Source organism: Arachis hypogaea, chromosome 11 (genome assembly GCF_003086295.3).
Source record: "Arachis hypogaea cultivar Tifrunner chromosome 11, arahy.Tifrunner.gnm2.J5K5, whole genome shotgun sequence".
NCBI classification, from domain to species: Eukaryota; Viridiplantae; Streptophyta; class Magnoliopsida; order Fabales; family Fabaceae; genus Arachis; species Arachis hypogaea.
In genome coordinates this window covers 95,753,470-95,760,486 of record NC_092046.1, presented here as the reverse complement: position 1 = coordinate 95,760,486, position 7,017 = coordinate 95,753,470, and the positions used below count along the sequence as shown (strand labels likewise).

Genomic DNA, 7,017 nt, shown 5'->3' with positions numbered 1-7,017 from the left:
ACTTGTTATGTTGGTTTTGCTGGTTTCCCCACCCAAAGTTTGGGTGATTTCTCCAGCCTGGGTTGTAAGTGTTGGAATGTGGATCATATGGTTGCCTTTGTTGATTTCCTACATAATTAGCCTCTTCCCAATCACCTCCTTCAGTACTTTCTTCCTCTTGATCTTGTGTGTGTATTGCAGCCACTTGTTTTGTTTCTAATTTCCTGGTGAGCTCTGCTAGTTGCTTGGCAAACACCTTGTTTTGGGCTAGAATTGTATCAACATGGTTCAGCTCCATGACTCCCTTAGTGTTGTGTCTCTCTGATGCATAGTAGTACTCATTCTCAGCCACTGTCTCAATCACTTCAATGGCTTCTTCCACAGTCTTTTTCCTGTTCAATGAACCTCCTGATGAATGGTCTACAGCCTTCCTTGATTCATAAGACAGTCCATCATAGAAAATATGCAATTGCACCCAGTCATGGAACATGTCTGGTGGGCATTTCCTTGTCAAATCCTTGAATCTCTCCCATGCCTCGTAGAGAGTTTCACCATCTTGTTGTCTAAAAGTCTGAACCTCAAATCGAAGTCTATTGACCTTTTGTGGAGGGTAGAAACGTGCCAGAAACTTGCTTTCCACCTCGTCCCAGGTTGTTAGGCTCCCCCTTGGGAATGATTCCAGCCACTTAGCTGCCTTGTCCCTAAGTGAAAATGGGAACAAAAGCAGTTTATAGGCATCTTCCTGGACTCCATTGGACTTCACAGTGTCGCAAATTCTCAGGAATTTTGTGAGATGTTGGTTTGGGTCTTCATTAGCACTTCCACCAAATGAACAATGATTCTCCACAAGTGATATTAGCTGTGGTTTGAGCTCAAAATTGTTGGCCTGAATGGGTGGTTTCTGGATGCTGCTACCACAATTCCCAGAGGTTGGGTTTATGTATGAACTAAGAACCCTCCTCTCAGGAATGACATTGTTTCCATCAGCTCTCTCATTGTTGTGAACTTCTCTATCCATGTTGAGATCTAAAGCTTCCTCAAAATTGTCCTCAGATTCTCCTTCAGATTCCTCTTCTCCCAGTACTCTCTTCCCTCTTGCTTCCCTTCTAAGTCTATGAAGGGTCCTCTCTGGTTCGGTATATGGAGGAGTTGATGTCTCTCCTCTCCTACCTGTCATACAAGAACACAGCACAGGCAACAAACAAGTGAAATACTCTTGGTTAATGGAAGAGTATGGTTAGAGCAGTTGAGGAATTAATTCAAACAGTTAGTGAGTCAGTGAGTTAGTTGCTTGAATTTAAAGGCATAAAGAAAGAAAGCATGTAACAGAGTGCAGAAATTAAAATTCAACAAGTAACTTGTACTGAATTAATCAAAACAAAAAAAATGCTCAATCTAGTTAACTTCCAATTTGAGAATTGTCAATCGAAAACCAATCCCCGGCAACGGCGCCATAAACTTGATGCGCATAAACTAGTTATGCCACGATTTAGGAAATTGCACGATCGGCAAAATTCCTTCCGGCAAGTGCACCGGTTATCGTCAAGTAAAAACTCACAATAGAGTGAGGTCGAATCCCACAAGGATTGGTTGAGTGAGCAATTCGGATTAGAAGTGTGTTCTAGTTGAGCGGAATCAAAATTTAGATGAGAATTGCGGAATGTAAACTTGGCGGGAAACGTAAATGACAAGAAATTGAAATGGCGGAATCTTAAATTGCATGAAGTAAAGAGCAGAAGCTAAATTGCTGAAATTAAAAGGGAATGGGGGTGATTGCATGAATTTAATTGCAGAATGTAAAGAGAAAGTGGAAATCAGAAATGAGGAATTCATTGGGTTGTAGGAGATATTGAGATCTCCGAATCAAAACATGTTTATCTCTTCCTCAACCAATGCGTTCATTGAATTTTGCTTGGCAATCTTATATGATTGGATCCCAATCCCTTGGCTCACCAATTCTCTCTAAAAACAAACAAATTCCCAATCCCTTGGTTTAAATGTTCATAAGAAGAGATGATGCTCGATCACTGATTATACCACACAGTTTCATGAACCACAATTTGGTAGGATTACATGTCACAATATCCATCCAAACCCCAATCCAATTCACTGTGAGAAAGCTTCTCTAGCATGAATCCTCCATTCCTTTCCCAAGGTTCCGAAGGATTCCAATTATGGGTAGTTTCTTTCCCAAGACAACTACCCAATGGAATTAGATCGAGAAGCTTTCTAACAAAATTCAAGAGAAAAGATTGAAGAAGAAGATAAACTATTATTGATTCATTGAATTATAATAGAGCTCCCTAACCCAATGAAAAGGGGTTTAGTGAGTCATAGCTCTGAATTCAATTACAAAGATATGAAAACTAGCCAAATGAAGAGGTAAAAGTCCTTTCTAACTTAAATTCTATCCTATTTATACACTTTCTATATTGAGCTTCTGTTGTGTTTCTTGGGCTTTGAGGCCTCTCCCTGCTTTCCTTTTGCCTTGGGTTTATGATCCATAATCTTGATGAGGCTGCTGATCGAAAATCTGTAACATTCATTGAGCCAACTTAGTGATAATCAAATAATGACACATGACTCAATAAATTGAAATTTCAGACTCATCAATCCTTCAGGCCCAATCCCATAAACCATGATATTCAATTGGGTTTCATACCAGAGTAAGTTTAAGTTAATGTTTGTGCTCAAATACTAACTTAAACCGCAATATTTTTGGCCCAGAAACCTTTTCCAAGAGTGGCGTTTAAGTTGCAGTTTAAGCTTAAACTGCAGCTTAAACGCCAGACACTTCCAGTGATGCCTTTTGTGGAAGCACGTTTAAGCTTCAGTTTAAGGTTAAACTGAAGCTTAAACGTGGAAATGGAAGAATGCAGCCCTGGAGGGTGACTTAGTCGAACACGTTTAAGCTTCAGTTTAAGGTTAAACTGAAGCTTAAACGTGGAGATAGGAAAGGCAGCCCTGGAGGTCGAACACGTTTAAGCTCCAGTTTAAGGTTAAACTGGAGCTTAAACGTGGAAATAGAGAAAGCCATCTGGGAGGTCGAACACGTTTAAGCTCCAGTTTAAGGTTAAACTGGAGCTTAAACGTGGAAGCTGAGAAAGGTAGCCCTGGAGGTGTCGAACACGTTTAAGCTCCAGTTTAAGGTTAAACTGGAGCTTAAACGTGGAAATGGAGAAAGCAACCCTGGAGGAGAAAACTTGGTCGAACACGTTTAAGCTCCAGTTTAAGGTTAAACTGGAGCTTAAACGTGGAAATGGCTCCCTGGTGCATTCCCATTTCTGGCGTTTAACCTCCAGTTTAAGGTTAAACTGGAGGTTAAACGTGGAAATGCTTCCTGAGTGGCATTCTCATTCTGGCGTTTAACCTCCAGTTTAAGGTTAAACTGGAGGTTAAACTTCAGTTTCAGCATTTCTTAGCCTTCATGATTCTGGCGTTTAAGCTCCAGTTTAGGCTTAAACTGGAACTTAAACTCCACATGTGATATTCAAGCTTCCTTTATTGATTTTGTTGCTTCCTTGCCTAACCTCTTCTTCCCTGAAATCATCCAAACAATTGCATCAAAGTCTTGCAAAATTTCATGAGAAATCTTCCATTCATAGCATTCAAGTAATATAACTAAAACTCATGGAATTTGCATCAAAATCATACTGTTTGGATGGTTCATTGCTTTGTTATTCTTTTAACCATTCTTGGTTACTTTAAGCTCAAGAAAATGCATAAAACAACTAAAACTAACAAAAAAATGCTAGTGAAACTAGCCTAAGATGCCTTGGCATCACTTTGTACCTTGGCGTGCCATGCCCAGATGCTCAAGTGGCACGCCCAAGTAAGGATGGAAACTTGGCGTGCCACGCCTTGATGTTCAAGTGGCATGCCCAGCCTTTTTAACCTTCAACTTCCTCTCTGGAATTTTGTACCAAGGTGCCACGCCAAGCTGCTCAAGTGGCACGCCCATTCATTTGTATCCTTCTTAGCTTTGGTGAGTTTAAAGCTGGCGTGCCACGCCTTCGACACTAAGTGGCACCCCCATGGATTAAGTGGTGAGTTTGGCGTGCCACGCCCCTTTGGTGGCCTTCATTGTTGCTCTCTGGAAAGTTGTACTGGCGTGCCACGCCCAGCTCCTGGCATGCCACGCCCATGTGAATGCTGGAGGATCCTCTCTGGACTTTAGTACTAGCGTGCCATGCCCATGTAATTTTGTGGCGTTTGCTCCAAGTGGCCCGCCCGTTTCACACGCCCAGCTTCTTTTGTTGTTTTTCCCCCCTTTTGATGTCTTTTTCTTCTGAAATTCAGCACAAACTCATTTCAAAGCAATGTACTGTAATGTTTATCAATTGATGTATGAATTGCAATGATTTAATGAGATTATGCCCTTTTATGGTCCTTTTTATGCAAGAAAAAAGGGTAGATGATACAAGTCATTATGCTACAATCACAAAAGACATTCAAATGATTGATGCTTCTATCTAGCTCATTTTAAGAAATCTGTTTCTTTATGTTCCTTCCTTGAAACAAGCTTTTCATTCTTTTCTAAGTTTAACTTCTTGGGTGCTTTGCACCATGTGTTGAAAGCTACGACTCTAAATGCTTTTTTTTCAAGTATTACCACTTGATACATAAGCACCAGAAGCATTTAATTAGAGGACTCTTTAAGCTCATTTGTTTCTTTTCTTTACTCTATAATCATTGATGCTCAGAGCCTTGAGCTTTGAGGGAGTGCTTTTGCACTTGAGCCTAGCTTTGACTCTAAGTGTTTTGTTTTCAAGCTTTTTTCTTGATACATAAACACCATAAGTATTTAACAATTGAATTGTCATTGGTACTCAGAGCCTTCAGCTTTTTCATTCTTTCCCTTTTCTTTTTCTTGCCTTACTTGCATTTGCTTCTTCAAGGTTTTCATGATTTAAAAAATTTCATAAAATGTCCTAGATGAAAACTTCAATTAAACAAATTCAAATGCAATTGAGCAACAATAGTCATGTTAGCTTTCCAATACTTATAAGCTCATGCTAACTTCTTCTTTAATTACCTTGTTTATTTATGATCATGAAACTAGATTGCCTTGAACTCACAAAATTCAAGATGGTAATTATGATATCATAGCACATGTTACAATTTAGCAATCAAGCTATGCTTATTCACAACACACATGTATACAAGGAAAATAAGAGACAATCATGCAATTTAAATGTACTGGAAATAAATAAGATGAAAAAGGAATTTTACCACCTTGTAGTTCATTTTCATTGTTGTTGTCCTTTTCCTCTTATTCTTCTCCTTCCCACACCAAACTTAGAATGATTGCTTGTCCTCAAACAACAAATAAAACAGTCATGATGGGGTCTGTGATGGGTCATGAATGTCTTAAATAATAGAATGTGAGTAATGCATGTGCTTAGGCAAACCAAATTAAAGATACAATAAAGGCACAAGAGCTAAAAACAGAGACAATGTGATTGCATTAATATGTGGTGTGCATGGTACATAGCATGAAAGATAAGTGGCAACACCAAACTTAGTATGACACTTTCATTTTAGAATGATGCAAGTACCCAATGAAGATTGAAAATCAAATTGTTGAAAGGCAACACCAAAGTTAGAATGCAATCATATGTCAAGTTATTGAATGTAAACTAAGTAAATAAAGAAAATGTTACCTATGGTTGGGTTACCTTCCAACAAGCGCTCTTTTAATGTCATTAGCTTGACATGTTGTTCTCAACTTTCTTCCTCTTCTTCTAGTTTGTTAAGAGGAATGACCTCAAGAGGAAAGATGAGCCAGTTAATGTCCCCTATTTTAAGTGCCTCCCAGCAAGCTCTCTTTTGTTGTTAGCTTGAGTAAACTTGCTTGTTGGGGTAGGGGTCGGATTGTTTGCAGTTGACCTTCTCTTCTTCATGAATGTTGTCCTTAGTATCTTGGTCACAATCCTCTTTTTAGTGCTTTTGTTGATTGCCTTCACCTCTTTGCTTTTAAGACTTGGTTGTTATGTGATGGTTGAAGTGTCTTTTTAATCAAGAGCTTCTTGAATGGGTGGTTCAATGAACTCATCCTTTATGTAACTCTCTATTTTATTGGAGTATGGACTCCCTTGATTGACTTTCTCCCTTTCTTCTGCATGATTTTGTATTGCTTCCTTTTGGAGTGAGTTTGCATGTTCATTTGTCACTTTTAGTAGCCTCTGCAGGTATGGAGCCCTAGGCTTATATACTCTCACAACCTCCTCCTTCTTCATTAGAATCTCACTTGGTATAGGGGCCTCTTTTTCTTGTTTTTCCAATTCCTCCTTTTCACCCACAAATTGGTCTTCATCCTCCTTGCAAAGCACCACTCCATCCATGGCCTTGCATTCTTTCCTTGGAATGTTCTTAATGTCACTTGGAAAGGTATTGGTGGGTTTTGCTAAGTATTTACCAAGTTGGTCTATATGCACTTCAGTGTTCTTGAGGGAGATTTCTTGTTCTTTAAAAGAATTATTTATCTCCTCACTAAAGCTTTCCAATTTCTTCATTTTCTTCTCTTCCTTTTCTCTAATGATTTTTGTTTTCTCCCCAATGCTTTCAAGGAGGGCTTCTAAGGAAGGTTGTGTAAGTTGGTTAGAGTTGGCTTGTGGATGGAATTGGTTATTTTGTGGTTTCATGTTCTAGGAGTGGTATGATTTTTTTGGGTGATGGAATAAGTTTTGTAGACTGTGAAAAGAATCTTGTGTGTAATAGAATGAATTTTTTGTATGATAAAATGAATTGTATGATAATGTGATGGAACTTTATGCTGAGGCATGCTCAAGTGATGGAGAATTTTGATATGAAAAACTAGGAGGTGAGGTTGGATAATTAAGATGTGATGGCTCTTGATGAATGGGGTATGAATGAGTGAAACCTATTTGATTTTGATCTTCCCAGCCACAGCATGAGTAGTGATTACACTCATCAAAATATGGACCATTTTGTGGCCCTGGAAAGCACCCCATTTCATGTTCTTGATACTCCCACCCACCATGAGTATAATAACGTGGATCACTTTGTGGTGGTGGA

The 7,017-nt window shown here is 39.1% G+C and overlaps 1 non-coding gene across 1 annotated transcript; it reads left to right on the top strand.

Annotated features, from left to right (window-relative positions):
• The first annotated feature begins 467 nt into the window (after window positions 1-467).
• Window positions 468-571, top strand: LOC112726117 (small nucleolar RNA R71). Its single transcript, XR_003165183.1, has one exon. It is a non-coding gene; the product is annotated as a small nucleolar RNA R71 (small nucleolar RNA).
• The last annotated feature ends 6,446 nt before the right edge of the window (window positions 572-7,017 follow it).